Genomic DNA, 19,857 nt, shown 5'->3' with positions numbered 1-19,857 from the left:
ATATATATAGTTGACCTTAATCTTACAGAGAATGTGATGATTTTATGGATAATTAAAGTCAGTCATATATCCACAAACACAACAAGCTGAAAGTCAGTGATGCTGCTCGGTTTGCAGTCCTGAATATCACGGCACAAGCAGGATTCACTGCACTGTTAATGTTAGCTATGTTATATTGCTGCCTCTGTTCGGTGGTGTCGAGCCAAACGGACTTTAACGTGTGTTTGAACGAGCTGACGGTTCACTCGTTAAGCTGAAAGAAAGATGCTTTAATCACAGGAGTCACACATGTGTCCACTGTACCATCTGGGAACTCTTCTTGTTTAGCACTCGTAATAACACAAACACTAAATCCTCCTTCTCTTGTGCTGTTTTGTAGCAGTGTATACACCTGAGACTGTCACCTGTCTGTCTGTCCTGCACTCTCTCTGTTTCTTTCTCTCTGATTGTGGAATAAAAGTATGAACATGTATTTATAAGTTACACTTGTGTTTGAATCCTGCAGCTTATCACACATTTGATTTCCATGTGTGACAACTGCAAGTGTCCAGAGTGAGGACAGACTGAGGGACCCACTGCTGCACATCTGTGAGGCTTTGCACCCCTGATGATCCACCAGGACAAACTCAGCAGTGTGTGAGGAAGAGGAGGAGGAAGAGCCAGCAGCAGCTGACAGATGGAGAGAATAGACAGACTGTTCCCTGTTTGTGAAGGACTGCTAGGAAAGTTTAACATAACTAATTGTCTGTCCTGAATCAGTCTTATTAGGTAATGTTCAAATAATGTGATCATCCCAGTGTTTTCAGTGTGGGAGAAAGTACTCAGGGCCTTCAAGTTACTCACTATAAATTTAATATTCAGAAACCTAAAGTATGTATCAGCAGCAGAATGGAGCTAAAAATAAATGTTTGTTTCAGTTCTATGAAGCTTTGAGTATTTTGGATTAGTAGCACTGCTGTGTTTGTTGCATCATATTGCTGTAATTGTTTATATGCTTTATATATTCTGAGGTAAGTTGATCTATAGTGTTACATCATATTCTATAAGGATGTTATGTGTTTGTATACTTTCTGCCCAGTTTGACCCATTTAGCAGAAGTCAGCCTGTTTAAGGCTCTGATATCTATTCTGTATGACTTAAAGCAGTTATGACATGGTCTGATTTTCTCACCCAATAAAGGAATATTTAATATATCAGTCTACTCTTCATTCTATCAGACACAGTTATCACAGCTCGTACATTTTGTTTTTACACATATATGTAAGCATCAGTGTTGGGAAGGTTACTTTTAAAATGTATTCCATTACAGAATACTGAATACATGCCCCAAAATGTATTCTGTAACGTATTCCGTTACGTTACTCAATGAGAGTAACGTATTCTGAATACTTTGGATTACTTAATATATTATCATGCTGTTTACAACTACGTGAATGTACTATTGCTGTGATTTATTACTGTTACTGAAGGTCCATGGCTCCAAACCGTAGTAAAGGGACCTCTGGCTAATACAGTGGGTTCCGTGTCGGGCTGGTAGCCGAAAACTAGCTTTACTTTGTTGTCTGGGTCAACTTTGCTAGCGAGAGACAGAGAAAGGCGTTGAAAGGCTGCTCCAACGGAACTTATTTTTCCGGAGGAAAACACGAACACAGTGTACAGTCGAGTCTTAATAGCTTACTTACAAATGGGCTCGTCAGGCACTCTTCTTGGCTGCAGTGGTTATTATTATATTTACATGCTTCCAGCTCCCGTTTTTGCTCCGTGACAGCTCGGACTTTTCCTTTCTCCCTCCTCGCTCACAGACACAACGTGTATGGCAGTCCATTCTCGCTGCAGCACGGACTACACTGCCCATGAGGCTACATTCTTTAGGGCCATGCCTGTAGCATTCTGCCTTTTAGCTTAGCACAACAACAACAACAAAAAGCGCTCTCTCACCCAGGAAACACGGAGAGAGAGAGTGCGTCACCCTGTAACCATGGCAACCGTAACGCTGCCGCCTGGAACAACATTACGTAGCTGTCAAACAAACCCAAACAGTCCTGACCATGACAATATGAAACGGAAGTACCGCCGTGTAATCCATTTATTTCAACAAAGTAACTGTATTCTGAATACCACCTTTTTAAACGGTAACTGTAACGGAATACAGTTACTCATATTTTGTATTCTAAATACGTAACGGCGGTACATGTATTCCGTTACTCCCCAACACTGGTAAGCATTGAGCCAAATGTAATAATGCCAACATATTAAAAGAACAATATTTGTCTCTTATGTATAATACATCTATATATACACTGTCAGAGATACTTGTCTTTGAGCGAAGATTTAAGGTGATAGGAAATATAAATAACTGCAACTTGAATCTTTACTGAAGCTCAGTGTTTGACACAGAGTTCACTCACATGTGCTGTACCAGTGTACCTGCACATGTGATGTGACAATAAAAGTGATTTGATTTGAGACTTCAAACTCACTGCTGTAGTAACTAATTATGATTAATATAATAACTATAATATTGGTCATATCATATTTACACTGACTTTAGTCTCATGAACAACATTAACTAATTGTTATTTACTAGCTAATCTTAAAATGACTGTTCAGTACAGATATGAAGGCCAACAATCATGTTTTACAGTCCTGTGGTCTCAGCCTCAGATACTTATTAAATCCAGTGTTGGGAAGGTTACTTTTAAAATGTATTCCATTACAGAATACATGCCCCAAAATGTATTCTGTAACGTATTCCGTTACGTTACTCAATGAGAGTAACGTATTCTGAATACTTTGGATTACTTAATATATTATCATGCTGTTTACAACTACGTGAATGTACTATTGCTGTGATTTATTACTGTTACTGAAGGTCCGCGGCTCCGAACCGTAGTAAAGGGACCTCTGGCTAATACGGTGGGTATTCCGTTACTCCCCAACACTGATTAAATCACACAAAGTTCGTGTAGAAACAAATAAACAAATGAACAAAATATGTTCTCCTTCATTTCTGCCAACCACACGTTTCCAGCTATCATGGTTGCTAGGCAACCTGAGCAGCGCGACGGAGGCTAGACCGTCCCATTTCACAAGCCTCGCACTTCCGGCCTTAGCGGTCTTTGAGTACGCGGCCCTTGAGGACCGTTAAGGCTGCGTACTTTAAGGCTGCAGACCCTGAATTGGGATACAGCCAAAGTTTACTTTCACTTCCTGAACTTCGTGCAGTGGAGCTTGTTGTTGGTGTGAAGAAACTGTAAGTTTGCTTTGTGTCCTCCTTTAACAGTTTGTCTTTAGGAATTTTACTGTTTGTTCAGCTCATGTTTGATTTCTTCACACAACAAACTGTGTGTGTTTGTATTTCCGGTCTCTCCATTAAAGTCAGTGTGTAATGTTTTCCTGGCTAACATCAGCTGTGTGCAGCTTAGTTCAGCACAAATCTGCCGCTCCATAGTTCACGGTAACGGACTCACAACTGGACCAACGAGGCCGAGTGTGTCCGACACTCTGAGCTACGTTCGTGTTTGTGTACTTATAGTTTGTACTTTGTGAGTTCACTCAGAGCCCACAGAGGACGCAGCGTACGTGATAACGTCACAGCCCTTTACCTCCTTTACTGTCACTGTGATTAATATTTACACACGAGACACCTGCAGAGCTCTAAGCTAGTCAGACAGCATGCTAACGCTAAGCTAACGCTAAGAGCTCTTAAAGACACAAGTTAAAAATGTATTTGAGCACTGTGTGAATGAAAGCAGCACAGAGTTAGTTGATGGTTACAGAGCAGCAGACTTTGTAAATGATTATTTATTCTAGCTGACATGTAAACAGACTGTTGGCTCCTCATACAGGAAGTGATGCTTCACTTTCAGCATCTGTGGGTTTGTCATTCTCTCAGCTGACACTGAGATGAAGCAGGAAAGAAGCAGCTGATATTTGGACAGCACTCATGATGGAAAGGAGGATTTCAGTCGATGTGCACATGAATGATTTGTGTTTCCTCTGCAGGTGAAGGTAGAAAGTGTGTGTGAGCTGAATTGAGCAGCATGGATCAGTGTGAGGACAGAGAGAGGAGTCCCTCCTCTAAAAGCACTCTGTGTGGGAAGATGAGAGCCAGACCAAAGCTCAGAGGTGAGATGACCATCTCTAACTGTCCATGACTCTTCTCCATGTCACAGCTCAGCACTCACATCACTGCTCCATCATTATTCACAGGAACACACCTGGACCTCCACCCAGCTCTGTGTCCTTACAGAGTGACCGGTCTAAAGATTTTGGTCCTGACTTTAAATCAGGCGTGTGTCGTCCTGCAGAGAGGTAATGTGTGTGTAAATGTTGTGTGTTTGTGAATAAATCCTCCATCATGTTTAATGTCAGCTCTGTTTCACACACATGTTCATATGTGCAGTGGTGTGTGTTGGAGTGTTTCCACAAACACAGCAGATACTCAGAGATGATTTTAGGAAGGGGAGATGTTCTCAAACTCTCTGTCCTGAAACTCTTCCCTCAGTCTGATCCCCACTTCCTGCTCCTCAGCACTGCTGCCATTTTCATCACCCAGGACAGAAATGAACTGAACTGTTGTTTCCTCATCAGCTTCTTTCTGTCTGCTGAATCTGTAGTGAATCAAAGTGAAACGTGTGTGAAAATGCAGCTGTTAATAATCCAGTTTGTTAGATGAACGTGTGAATGTTGCAGTGTGCTGTTAAACAGTAACACAGTAACTGTGACGTGTCCTGATCTGACAGTAGATCATGTTTGTGTTCTTGGTCACATGACTCAGGTCAGCTGTTCACACAGAGTTCAGCTTCATAGGCTGGACCAGTTTGGAATAATACTGGGAACAATGGTTCTTATATGGAGCTTTTCTACTCTGAGCACTTTGATACTCGCCTCATTCACACATGGAAAGCAGTGCAAATAAATGCCAACACGGTTTTCCGGCACTCGTCTTTTATCAGGATGGATGTCAGTGTGAGCTGTTTCTATCACATTTAACCTGACACTGAATTTTGCTTCATTTCTATAAAAACTTAACGCAAAAAAGTGTGTTTCACAGTTTTGCTTTGAAACAAACAAACTGCAGGTAAACAGTTTGGTGGTTGGAATTAACAAACAAACAGACTCAGCAACGCACAGACGTCCGAGCTTCATATATCGGTTGTTAAACTTAACGTAGGAATCACAAACATTCAGAGATGAACTTACACACTTGGGTTTATACGTACTTTGAATGGAATTGATCTGTGAATGATGACGTATCACAAGTACATTTACTGAGAAACGGCTTTAACTTTAGAATCAAAGTTCAGTTAGAAGTCATTCAGGGAATTATGATCTTTGTGTTTTTCCAGAGTTTAAAACCCAACAAAGAAGTGTCAGTGATCAGGACAACAGTGGAAGGACTCATTTGTATTATTGATCATTTTGATCTCTCACAGCGAAACTACAAATACAGATGCAACAAGGGAAGCAGCAAAAGTGACTGAGCACAGCTTTTAGAGGCTAAATTCACATTTCAATAATCAAAGTGGTCACATCTGTATATGTGTGTTTGTGTGTGTGTGTGTGTGTGTGTGTGTGTGTGTGTGTCCATGGTTCCTCCACAGAGTGGACCAGCAGAGCTCAGAGGTTCCCAGTGGTCAGTCTGTCCAGCAGCATCAAACACAGCTGGACTCCATATTTATGGTCTGTACATGTACAACAACTACTTTATTATTAATATTAATAATAATACATTTATTTATAGGTCCCTTTCAGAACACCAAGGACTCTGTGGACTAAATGACCAAAAGAAACAAACTTTGAAATCAGACGGTGCAAATGTGATCACAGGAAAACGTTTTAAACATCGAGGCTTTAAACAAAAACCAAAGTGAAACAGTTTGTAGTCGAGATCAGTGAGAATGAAGCTGAATAACTGTTTCTACAATAACTTTGTAAATGACAAATATGATGGAAATTAGCAGCATTAGCACTAATGATGTGAGTTGACACTCGGCTGTATTGAGACGACCACATTATGTGGTCCTCAACTGGAATGGAAACCAGTGGATCCAGTCCAGTCGTGGCGACCTGTGGTGAGTCGATCTGAGCAGCTACTAATGGAAACGGGGCCATAGATGTGTTTGTGCTTAATAACAATGAATCACAAGATTTTTACATTACTGTTAAAATCTCATGTTGTTTGTTGAAGTGTGCAGTTCAGGGTGTGTTACTAAAACTGTGGTTTGCTCACTTTCCAAAGACCCAGCCCCCATAAAAAGCAGCCAATCAGCTTCTAAGAGTTACACACCCACACATATCTATCAAGTTAACTCTGGTCTAACACGCTTGGATTTAGCTTGAAGAAGGTTCCTGTACGAGGACTGAAAATGATTTAAAAAGCAGCCAATGTCCAAAGAACAACTTTGACACACCTTCATAGAGCCTGCAGAGCAAAAGAAAAACTAGCTGAAAGTCTGACTGCTCTTATGAAAAGTACAGAGAAATTATGGGTCGCTCAGGACTTGTGCTCAATATAAGAGTTTAAATAAGTCCAAAGAGTAACTCAAAATCCTACAATCACACTGAGAAAATCATCTACATCTAACTATCCAAGTGGATTTGTTTAAGACAGCTCCATCTGCTGGTGGCCCTCTGCAGGTGCATGAAAGGGGCGTGTTCATAGTGAAAGTAGTAGAGAAAGTAAACCCCATGGGAAGGAGGGAGGACTCTGAGCAGCTTCCAGCTCATATTCTGACATTTGACTCTCTGAAAACAGCATTTTTGAGTGTCTGTACCTTAATTAGAAGAGATAACATGGCAACAGTAATTAGAGTTGATTGAGCAATGCTGTCCTTGTAATGTAGTTTATGATTTTTATACATCTTTTTTGGACAAGTCCAGTTTTTCTGTAGAGCCTCCCAAGTTGGTGACAGCAGTCAAAGTTCACGTGTAAACCAGAGCAGCAAATCAGGTCCAAATGTGTTGTTCACAGTGAGTGGGATCATCAGTGTGCTGCTATGTTAACATCCTGCAGCAGGATTTGCAGAGAATGGATAGATCACTAAGTCATTGTTGAGTTTAGGGGGATGGTAGACAGTTGGAGGAGGTTCAGCCAGTTGACACACAGTAGATAAAAATAACTGAAGGCAGGAGCAGACACCTGTATGATTTTCCACCTCTCACATAGATTATTGTCCCTGGGCAGTGCCACAGAGCTGGTAGATGTAAACAAACCTGGAGGAGAGGATTTATTCAACTGAGAAAAGTCACAGAGTTGTGTCTTGATCCTCAATCATCCAGGTAAGGAAATCCCAAAAAGGTTGATTCTGTTCATCTGGATGTTTTCAGTGGGAGAAACATTTCATCATCATCAGGTGACTTCTTCAGTCTCAGCTGACTGCAGGTTTCCCCAATCTTATAAACAGTATGTCTGTGAAGGTTCTCAGTCATCCAGGTCATTGTAGTCAAAGGAGTTTGCAAAGAAAAGCGTCTGAACTTCTTTAAGTTACTTGAAGACGTTTCACCTGTCATCCGAGAAGCTTCTTCAGTTCTAAGGTCAAATGGCCGAGAGTCCCAGATTTAAACCCAGTGGGAGTATCCCCCCAAAGAGGGACAAAAGGACCCCCTGATGATCCTCTAATCGCCTGAGCCAAGGTGTGAAAACGGGTGTGGTTCTGTTAGGGTTCAATGTTGAGAGAAGAATCCATAAAAACCACAGATCCAGGCGTGTGCAATTTAGACGGCATTTTAATGAACACATGTGTGAGTTCAACAACCCAATCAGTGTTGAACTGTCTTTCTCATATTCAGACAACTGTTTTATGGGGTTAAGAATTGTACAGCCCCCTTTTCTGTTACTAGGCAGAAATACGTCACACCAAAACCACAATGACTTTTAACATAGAACATCATCTTCGTGTCGACGGCTGATGCTTCCTGTCTCCATTCTCGCTGTCGCTTATCTCCTGGAACATCAGTTGCACTTCCTCTAAGTACTTCAGCACACTTCTGCATTTCTGCCCTACCAAAATAGATCTACCATGGTGTGTATGTGTGTGCGTACACGCAAGCAAGGGCGCGGCATGCTGTGTACTGCGTGACGTGTCATGACCTCTCACTATTTGTCTGTCTGTACGTGCGGAGTTTGCATCTGCTTTTCTGAACCTTAGTTGACCTCAACTTAAGCAACTTGAACTTTCCCTATCAGTGATCCTCTAACTAAGTGTGTGTTAATCATAATAACACCCTGCTCTTTGGCTTGCACTCACTCTGCTTTCGGTTTCACTTCTGCAAAACATGCTCTGCAGACGCATTTCCTGTCAGCCTGCAACTCAGTTTTCTCACCCACTGAAGACTATGTGTAAGAATATAAAACATTCGAAAACCTTTAAATTTTAGAACAACCTGTAATAAACCTGTTAATATTTGATTATGATAACCCTGTAATACAAATTATAACCTAATGCCAGCACTTCAATAAATGCTTGGATGAAATGATAATTAATGCAATGATAAAGATGATGGTTATGTAAAATAATCCCTATAATTCTACAATTCCCTCTCTTGACGTCTCTTCCAGAGACGTCACTACACTATTCCCAGGTCCACTACCTTCGCTCTGACCCTCTCTAGCCGTCCCCTGACTCAGCAAACCAGACAATAACCTCCCGTCATCTAGATGGTCTTAATAATAAAATGCCCGCTCCCACTTGAGAACACTTCATGCTTAAGTGGTCTCTGCTCCTCTTCTGGGTCCCACTCTAGTGGAAATCTGGCCACCTGCAAAGGAAACAAAACACTTTCTCCCTAGTACGGCTTCCCTGCCTTATGTCCCTCAGTTGTCTTCTTTATTCAAACCTAATGTTACTCAACCTAATGTTACTCAAAACATGAACCTAATTACGTATTTGGTTTTTTGACTTTTATTTTTATATCTCATTCAACCGTACTCAGCATTTGTAAAACTCTCACAGCACTGCCTTTAAGAGAATCGAAGGAAGCACGTCTCTGCATGTGCTTCCTCTTTGCTCCTTATCTGATCATCAACATCCTGTGCACAAAACTGTCGCTGCTGCTGCAAGTGCCTCTCATCTAAAGTCACCTATCACAAGCAAAATCATCATAAAATCATTATAACGGCTTATTCTACTAAAAGGATCAAAGAAAAACAATCACTTTAATCACTCAGTGTAAGCACATAGTTAATTGCTCCTAGATAAACTTCATCATAGCTAAAAGCTGAACTCTAACTGTATTTTGAACTCCCATTTCCTGGGTGATAACCTGTTTGAATATATCATTTTATTTCATTTTGCTGCTTTTAATGTAATGACTCCCTCTAACTTAAACTTTATCAGACTTAACCAAAATATATAAGCTTTCTCCCTTTGCTTCTGTTTTAAACAACAACTTTTTTTTTACTTCAACAAGCATTTGTTATTCTGTAACTGCATTTTATATAAGAGGACTAAGTTAGAGCTGCATGTGTTATCTCAATATTTTACATGTCACCCCATTTAGTTACCACCGAAACTCCTATTCAGTTCCTCTTTTGTGTCACTTGTTACCGGGCCAACTCAAATTCAGTTAAAAGCTAAATGAATTTCAGGCCCTAGGCCTCAAATCAATACTGTCCTGTGTGTTGATGAACTCTATATGTCTGTAAGCGTGTGCAATCCTTCAATAACTCAGGTCATTCTCACAGTAGATTGGCTAATCATAACGTTAACCAAAAGTTTATGACCCTCAAGAGACGACTCTCTGAGCCACAACTCCGTTAAAGGCACCAAAATGCAATGTGTATGAAAAATCATTTCTACATATATAATCTCCAATATTATTCATTTGAGTCAGCGAGACTTTTAACATCCTCATAAAAAAGCTCTCCTCTACCCTAAAAATAAATCTATTTACTATCTGTTTCTAAAGCCTACATTATAACAACATTCTAGCATTATGTCACTGTTACAACTTATCCTAAAATCAAAAAGAAATCCCACATTTTCTACTCATAAAATCTTCACTATTTTCCCCAAAGCATATCCTTTATTCCCACAGTTTCCCCTTTAAGTTTGGTGTACAACTTCTTATTAACACCAGCAATTTATCTTCTAAACCTAATTCAGTTCATTTTAATCCTCTCTTTAAAGAATTTAAAGAATTTTACCATCTCTATATTATCAAAAAACCAATCGTTATAAAATCATACTAAAACCCATTTCAAATTAGACAAATTAAATCTTAAATCCCTCTCTTTTTTTTGACACACCTCATGTGGCAAAAAACTCAAAATGCTCCACCCAAGCTTAACAAATTAAAAGGAAAAAAGGTTAGTCATTTCATTTCTCAGAACAGCTCAGCAATTCTCCTCTCCGGTGTTTTGCTCCAGCCCTGAAAACCTGTGTTTAAGGAACAAAATCAATTTAATCATCATGTCAAATCTTCTCCAACTCGTTGCTCCATTGAACTCTGGATCCTTGGAACTTCCTGGAAACAAAACCTGTACTTTACATTTCATACTCTCCCTCTATGATCCAGTCTGCGTCATGACAAAAACAAACTTAAACAAAACAGTTATTAATCATGAGTTACCTCAGTTAATGGTAACTTGAATCTCATCAAACAATGTTCCCCTTTTAGCATTTTGCATTCTATAATGTAATAACATGGTCTAACCCAAATCAACAAAGCAGAAATTCACTCAAAGGAACATCAGCATCCCCAGATTTAAGTCTCCCACTTGTCCTGCTTATGGCAAAAGCAAAACAAAGCATCCCCTTTCTTTTCCTCACATGATAAATCTGTCCACATTTATTCATTCCCACCTTAGTCCAGTCACTCACATTCACTCACATGCATTCACACATGATATTTTTTTTGCTGATCTGCAGCCTTCTGCGCACGTCATCAGATGCTCCACATCAGCAAAATGAGCTCAATCATTTGTTTTATTTCGCTTTCCTTTTAGGAAAATAGTTCGCTATACTTTTGACTGGATTGACTCGCTGCAATCATTTTTAGACAGGGACTCGCCGCCACTCAGTCTCTGATTGTAATCAATTATAATTCTGTAAAGCCCACCTGATTTTCGTACTTGGTAATTTTGTCAGCGCCGTCGGTTCACTCTCTTCCAGGCCTGCTTAGAACAAAAATGAAAAAAGAGAGCTGATTATTAGCTCATCAAAGTACAAAACAAAATCACCTGACAGGTTTTTTTCTCTAAGTGCACTGTTACAAAAACTATGGGCCCTTTAGACATGTCCATGTTTATCAAAACTCCTCTCTTGAAATAGAAACAACAGCCTCAAAAATCTAAAACAATCTTAAATTTCACCCATTCAACACACGAAAACCCTCGCCAAAAGCTACACCGCTTTCAGACACAACAATAACCCCGGTTAAGCACATCACCATACTCAGATTCAGCCTAACACCTTACAACAATGTGTCAACACTAATTTATAGACCTCCTAATCAAATTTGCACCTCTGAACAATCTACCCCTCCTTTAAGGCCTCAATCACACACACACACAGGAAGTGTTAAGAAAAAATGAAGAGAGGAAGTGTCTCTGCTCATAGACTCACAGCTCAACTGCCAACTTGACAAGAAAAAAATACATGTTTACACCTTATCACATTATTGAACGATTTTCCTATTCTTTCTATACTAATCACTTACTTTGATCAATCAGTGCAAGAGCACTCCTGAGTCACTCTTATAGACACTTTTCTTCTGTTTTTCCATCTATTTTATGAAACATTCACACCATTCTCTCACTCATACAAGCAGCAAGCAGATCTTCATTGCATATGCTTATGTTCTTAGCCAGGTTTTTAATCAATATCTGTTCATTAAGCTTCAGGAGCTTGTCTTTATAAGGTTAATGCATTTTCTGTTTGTGTGTGTATGGGTATATGTTATTTTGCATCTATGACTTCACAGTCTCCCAGACTTCTTCCCAACTCTCCAGTTAAGCAGTCAGTTTTCTTTTTCCCGAGTTACTAACCCACATTTTGATTTCCCACCTTAAATTACCGCCTCCTGGTCTTCAGCCAGGAGCTGGGGCTTGCTTTTCAGGTTCCTGGACACATCATGCTGTGAACAATTCAACCAGAAACTTGCCTTAACTTATCCATAGATGTTAACCTCTAACTTTCTTCCGACTGCTGGATCTGGAGAGCCGGTCCAAGTCTGCTTTACTCCTGAAAATAACAAAACTAAGACATTTTCATTATTATCACCAGTGGTTAAATAACCCATTTCTCTATCTCCGATCAGAAACACCAATTATGCCATGCATGTAAGCGTGTTCTTCCTGCATTTTATGTTAATTGGGTGTAAACTGCTTCTTCATTAAATTAATTCATTGAGTTCTTCGTTGCCTTGCGATGTATTCATGTTAATGTACACTACGTGTAAGCTGTTTCTTCATTGCATCCTATATATTCATATTTAATTTATGCATTTCACCACTGAGCTTTAGATTCAAACTATCTCACTTCTGATTCATTTCAAAAATAATCTCACATGTAACAATTTGTATGTGTGTTTTCTATTCATTAAGGTAATGACAATTATTTTCGCTCATTATTCTTACCTTTTCTAATGTTTACCTCTTTGTTATGCTGTAGTGGACATCCCTAAACAATTCATGAGTTCAGGCTTCAATTTTCAATCCAATTATATCCTATATTCTCGCAGATCAAACTCGTCCCAGCTTCATCTCTCACTGGTCCTCTCTGCACAATGTCCTGTTCGGGCTTCAAAGCTCCAGCAAACACAGTCTCAACTCAGCTGTTGTCTTCTTCTCTGTTTCTTTACAGTCTTTCTTTCAGATTAAGTCCCAGCATGGCAAAATATCACTCAATGTCCAGTGCTCTTCCACAATTCTTTATCCCACTGTTCAACTGCCCAGCCTGTATTTTCACAGTACATGTTACATTACTCTTACATGCTGCTGCTGGTCGTCAGTCGTCATCAGTGTTAATGGATCAGTGGCACTGCCGCTTGCCTGCTGTATTCAAGTTCACGATGTTCTGTCGGTCTTCATCAGGCGATTGACTGTCCTTTGAACTTCTTCTCCGCTTCAGGGACAAAGTGAGAGATCCAGCCGCACAATTTCGAGCCAAAAACTGGCTTATTCTCCCAATTCTTTTAATCTACTTTTCTGCTGCTGAACTCAAGGTTCCAATGTTGAGAGAGTCCACCTGTATTGACACACTAAAGCATACAATTAGTAATATATTCATTTTTCTTAAAGGCTTCATTTGCTCCATGGGCCTCGCGTCTGTCTCTCTGTGTTCTTTCTGTACACACTCAGTTCCCATATATGGGCATGCACAGTTCCTGTTCACTATTTCCTGTCGCTGCAGCCCCGGTACACAGAGCAATATTTCCTGTTCCTCAAACTAATCTAACTCCTTTGTTTTTTGTTTTCTTGAATTAAAACACTTTCAAACTTTAGCACATCCTACTTTTCATCACACAAGAAATATATTTCACACTCCTTTATTCCATACACACCTTTTAAATGCTCTAACCTCTTTCAGACGCCATAAATCGCCTCACACGCACTGCCTTTCTCTCTCTCAAACTTCCCTTTTCACTTACTCAGACAAATCACCCAGTCACTCAAATCAAATACTGACAGCATTCACACAGTTAAAATCACACAAAATACGCTTTCATACGAGTATTTTGGACATGGCTTCCATGATCAGAAAGAGCAAGTCAAAAAAAAAAGAAAAAGAAAACTGAAACCTCTCATCGTCTCGCAGCTTCTCCCCACACACACATAACTGAAAAATAAAACACACCAACATTTATGGCTCACGAAATATACATCCATCAAAATTCAGTCATTTTCTAATCATTTTCTATACATCCACACTAATATATTCACACTGTATTCACACTCTCATAATAAGCAAAACCAACCTCTTATATACAGGCATTTAGCAAAAAGCTCTCAGTCCTCTCGAAATTGAAACCACCCTCTCTGCGCGTCACCGCTGCTCATTTGCATTTACACACACCATCCGTGCACATCCGGCTGTGCATCGCTGACACAGAGACTGATCTTACTCATAGATCTCATATTTTATATTACAGACGCCTTTAATTACAACTGCACAGATTTTTTAGGCCTTGTCGCTCCTACAAATTTCGAAAATTTTCCATAACCGACTCGAACGGGCAAACCTTCAGGTTTTTTACGACCAATTTAACAGACCAGACTCGAACTGCTCTGTCCAGATTTCTAGCCCTAACTTAATTTACCGGTAGCCAAAAGCGCAAGAATAGGGACTTGAACCCCTAGCAATTTTGGAAGTTCCCCAGTTTTCCCCGGTTTGTCGTACCGTACTATCCCATTAGTCGCCGCTAGGTCAAGGATAAACGTCTTTATCCAGGAGGGAGCGTTACCTCCGAGAAAATGCGCTTCTTAACAGACGCCGCTGTCGCCCTAGAAAAATTTACAATAATTTGAAACAACAATCTAAGCCCAAAACAGGATTAAGATTGAGGCAGATCTACCTTTGTGGACATAGGGGACTTGAACCCACGAGATGACCATCACAAGATAGACCCAATGTCCAGCGGGACTTGAACCCACAGAAATGACCAATTTCCCTACTTTCTACATTTCTTTGGGACTTGAACCCAGCACTTTTACTTATCACTCATCATTACTTCATCCAGCATGCTCATGAAATTCCATCAAACTCAAAACAGACCTTCACCAGTAATTACAGTGACCAGGCTTTTAATTTGACATGCCCAATGTGACACCTTTTGGAAATATATTTCAACAGGCAGTGTCTTACCTTCAAATGCCCCGGGGAATGCCTACTCACTTTCACCACTGATTACCGCCTGCCCGTCCCAATTACCACGGACCCCGGATCTCACCAAAACCCCAACATTCCTCTCTCTCACCGGAACGAGCCCCCAAATGTTAGGGTTCAATGTTGAGAGAAGAATCCATAAAACCACAGATCCAGGCGTGTGCAATTTAGACGGCATTTTAATGAACACATGTGTGAGTTCAACAACCCAATCAGTGTTGAACTGTCTTTCTCATATTCAGACAACTGTTTTATGGGGTTAAGAATTGTACAGCCCCTTTTCTGTTACTAGGCAGAAATACGTCACACCAAAACCACAATGACTTTTAACATAGAACATCATCTTCGTGTCGACGGCTGATGCTTCCTGTCTCCATTCTCGCTGTCGCTTATCTCCCTGGAACATCAGTTGCACTTCCTCTAAGTACTTCAGCACACTTCTGCATTTCTGCCCTACCAAAATAGATCTACCATGGTGTGTATGTGTGTGTGCGTACACGTGCAAGGGCGCGTGCATGCTGTGTACTGCGTACGTGTCATGACCTCTCACTATTTGTCTGTCTGTACGTGCGGAGTTTGCATCTGCTTTTCTGAACCTTAGTTGACCTCAACTTAAGCAACTTGAACTTTCCCCTATCAGTGATCCCTCTAACTAAGTGTGTGTTAATCATAATAACACCCTGCTCTTTGGCTTGCACTCACTCTGCTTTCGGTTTCACTTCTGCAAAACATGCTCTGCAGACGCATTTCCTGTCAGCCTGCAACTCAGTTTTCTCACCCACTGAAGACTATGTGTAAGAATATAAAAACATTCGAAAACCTTTAAATTTTAGAACAACCTGTAATAAACCTGTTAATATTTGATTATGATAACCCCTGTAATACAAATTATAACCTAATGCCAGCACTTCAATAAATGCTTGGATGAAATGATAATTAATGCAATGATAAAGATGATGGTTATGTAAAATAATCCCTATAATTCTACAGTTCCCAATCAGCCCAGGTTTCGGGTGAGCTCATTGTGAAACCTGGCCCCACCTTGTCATGTGAGTTCCTGAGGTCAGATGGCCCAGGATGTGAGTGGGCGTTAAGGCGCCTGGGAGGGAACTCAAAACTGGATTATAGATGGCAGACAGTTGGTGTCGTAAACCACCGCCTCTGTTCAAAGATGGTCGCTCACAGTGGACGTAAATGGCCTCTTTCACTCCTCTTTCAAACCATCTGTCCTCTCTGTCCAAAATGTGAACATTGGCATCCTCGAAAGAGTGACCTTTATCCTTAAGATACAGATGGAGTGCTGAGTCTTGTCCCGTGGAGGTGGCTCTTCTATGTTGTGCCATGCGCTTGTGAAGTGGCTGTTTGGTCTCTCCAATGTAGAGGTCTGGGCATTCCTCGCTGCACTGTACAGCATACACCACGCTGTTAAGTTTGTGTTTTGGAGTTTTGTCTTTCGGGTGAACCAGTTTTTGTCTGAGTGTGTTGCTGGGTCTGAAATGCACCGGGATGTCATGCTTGGAGAAAACTCTCCTGAGTTTTTCTGATACACCGGCTACATAGGGGATGACAATGTTGCGTCTGTCTTTCTTATCCTCCCTCGCTGGTGTCTGATAAACAGTACATTTGTATAATGACTGAAACCAGCAGCACTGAAGGAACAATGGGCTGGGAGGTGAGTTCATTGATCATTGGTACGCATATTGTCAGGACCATTGATCAACACCCACTGATCAATGTCCATGAGTCCCATTCACAGAGAGTTGGGGAATGGCTGCAATCACAGCATTGTAAGATGGTGACAGATGTACCCTTAGGCCCCTCCTCCATTCAGAGATGGTCTTTCCCTTTTCACATAAATGGCCTCCTTGACTCCGCCCTCAAACCAGCGTTCACATTTACTCAGGACCTTCTTGATGTGATGTTCTTCTGTTTCCCTGGCTGCTGTGTCAGTGGGGATGGTGTTTGTTCTGTGTTGTAGCGTCCTGATGACGCCCAGTTTGTGCTTCAGTGGATGATGAGAGTCAAACCTTAAATAGTGATCCATATGCATAAACAGAGTGAACCTTTAAGACCAGTTGTCTGTACGATTAGCTCAGTCACCTGAAACATCTCCAAGTTTCTGGCTTTGATCATCAACCCGTTGGTAGTTCAGCTCTGAACACCAGTGAAATGTTTCTCCCACTGAAATAGCTGCATTCGTATGAACAGAATCAACATTTTGGGATCATGGAGTTGTGGAGAATGTCTCAGTTAATCAGATAAAGTCAAACTTATAATTGGTGAAGAGATTGTGGATGATATGCTCCTTGATTGTAAAGTAGTGGATGTTGTGTAGACTGAAGTTCAGAGTGGTGGGTCATTCATAAAGTATTCTATTCCAGCTGCTGGAGGACAACATCATCACTTTTGTGAAGAACGAGCTGAAGAAGATCCAGAAGGCTGTGAGTCCAAATAAGCCCCAGTGCTTGGAGTTTCAGAGGGAGGATGATGAGCAGAGGAGCAGTGAAGAGGCATTTGTGAAGATCACAGTGGACTTCCTGAGGAGAATGAAGCAGGAGGAGCTGGCTGACCGTCTGCAGAGACGTAAGAGGATTTATCTAAAGATTTAAGCTGCTGGATAAATGAGACACCTGTGACACCAGTGTGTTCAGTCATTTCTCAGTGGGTCAGAAATTGTCATCAGTATTTTGTAAAATACAATTGTTGAAGTTGTATTTTTAATATTATTATTCAGAACTTCCTGCTGCAGTTTGTCATCGTAACCTTAAATCCACCCTGAAGAAGAAGTTCCAGTGTGTGTTTGAGGGCATCGCTAAAGCAGGAAACCCAACCCTTCTGAATCAGATCTACACAGAGCTCTACATCACAGAGGGAGGGACTGCAGAGGTCAATGATGAACATGAGGTCAGACAGATTGAAACAGCATCCAGGAAACCAGACAGACCAGAAACAACCATCAGACAAGAAGACATCTTTAAAGCCTCACCTGGAAGACATGAACCAATCAGAACAGTGCTGACAAAGGGAGTGGCTGGCATTGGGAAAACAGTCTTAACACAGAAATACAGCCTGGACTGGGCTGAAGACAAAGCCAACCAGGACATCCAGTTCATATTTCCATTCACTTTCAGAGAGCTGAATGTGCTGAAAGAGGAAAAGTTCAGCTTGGTGGAACTTGTTCATCAATTCTTTACTGAAACCAAAGAAGCAGGAATCTGCAGCTTTGAAGACTTCCAGGTTGTGTTCATACTTGATGGTCTGGATGAGTGTCGACTTCCTCTGGACTTCCACAAAACTACAATCCTAACTGACCCTAGAAAGTCCACCTCAGTGGATGAGCTGCTTATAAACCTCATCAGGGGGAAACTGCTTCCCTGTGCTCGCCTCTGGATAACCACACGACCTGCAGCAGCCAATCAGATCCCTCCTGACTGTGTTGGCATGGTGACAGAGGTCAGAGGGTTCACTGACCCACAGAAAGAGGAGTACTTCAGGAAGAGATTCAGAGATGAGGAGCAGGCCAGCAGGATCATCTCCCACATCAAGAAAGCTCGAAGCCTCCACATCATGTGTCACATCCCAGTCTTCTGCTGGATCATTGCTACAGTTCTGGAGGATGTGCTGGAAACCAGAGAGGGAGGACAGCTGCCCAAGACCCTGACTGAGATGTACATCCACTTCCTGGTGGTTCAGGCCAAAGTCAAGAGGATCAAATATGATGGAGGAGCTGAGACGGATCCACACTGGAGTCCAGAGAGCAGGAAGATGATTGAGTCTCTGGGAAAACTGGCTTTTGATCAGCTGCAGAAAGGAAACCTGATCTTCTATGAACCAGACCTGACAGAGTGTGGCATCGATATCAGAGCAGCCTCAGTGTACTCAGGAGTGTTCACACAGATCTTTAAAGAGGAGAAACAACTGTACCAGGACAAGGTGTTCTGCTTCATCCATCTGAGTGTTCAGGAGTTTCTGGCTGCTCTTCATGTCCATCTGACCTTCATCAACTCTGGACTCAATCTGCTGGAACAACAACAAACAACCTCCAAGAAGTCTGAAACAAGAGAATCTACAGAGAAACACTTCTACCAGTGTGCTGTGGACAAGGCCTTACAGAGTCCAAATGGACACCTGGACTTGTTCCTCCGCTTCCTCCTGGGTCTTTCACTGCAGACCAATCAGACTCTCCTACGAGGTCTGCTGACACAGACAGGAAGTAGCTCACAGACCAATCAGGAAACAGTCCAGTACATCAAGAAGAAGCTCAGTGAGAATCTGTCTGCAGAGAAAAGCATCAATCTGCTCCACTGTCTGAATGAACTGAATGATCGTTCTCTACTGGAGGAGATCCAACAGTCCCTGAGATCAGGAAGTCTCTCCACAGATAAACTGTCTCCTGCTCAGTGGTCAGCTCTGGTCTTCATCTTACTGTCATCAGAAAAAGATCTGGATGTGTTTGATCTGCAGAAATACTCTGCTTCAGAGAAGGCTCTTCTGAGGCTGCTGCCAGTGGTCAAAGCCTCCAACAAAGCTCTGTGAGTAAATATGTGATCAGTCTTTTATTTATAACATAAACAGTGTAATGTGTGATGGACCCTTAAAAACTTAAACATATTTATTTGAATGATCATCAGCACTAAATACAGTATATTATAGTTAATGTTTGATAGCAGCAGTAAATGTCAGAGTGTCTTAAACATATATGGGTGTCAGCTTTTATCAAAGTCATGTCCAGAATCATCCTGTAAGTAAAATTTATTTATACAGCAGCTTTCACAGGTCAAAAACCACAAAGTGCTTTACAATAGAAACAGGCAATAAAAAACACAGAAGATAAAAACATTAAACAGCAAACACTGAACATTATACAGCCTAATACTAGTTAAAGGCCACTCTGAATACTAGAGTCTGAATAAATGAGTTAGTGGGACCAGTAACAGCCTTTAACTGGAAGATCTCAGATGTGAGAAGAGCTGTAGGATTGTAGAAAGTCAGAAATATAGACTGGTACTACAAGTAAGGACTAAAA

The sequence above is a fragment of the Oreochromis aureus genome, unplaced genomic scaffold, assembly GCF_013358895.1.
Source record: "Oreochromis aureus strain Israel breed Guangdong unplaced genomic scaffold, ZZ_aureus HiC_scaffold_64, whole genome shotgun sequence".
Taxonomy (NCBI): Eukaryota; Metazoa; Chordata; class Actinopteri; order Cichliformes; family Cichlidae; genus Oreochromis; species Oreochromis aureus.
This window is presented reverse-complemented; position numbering follows the sequence as displayed.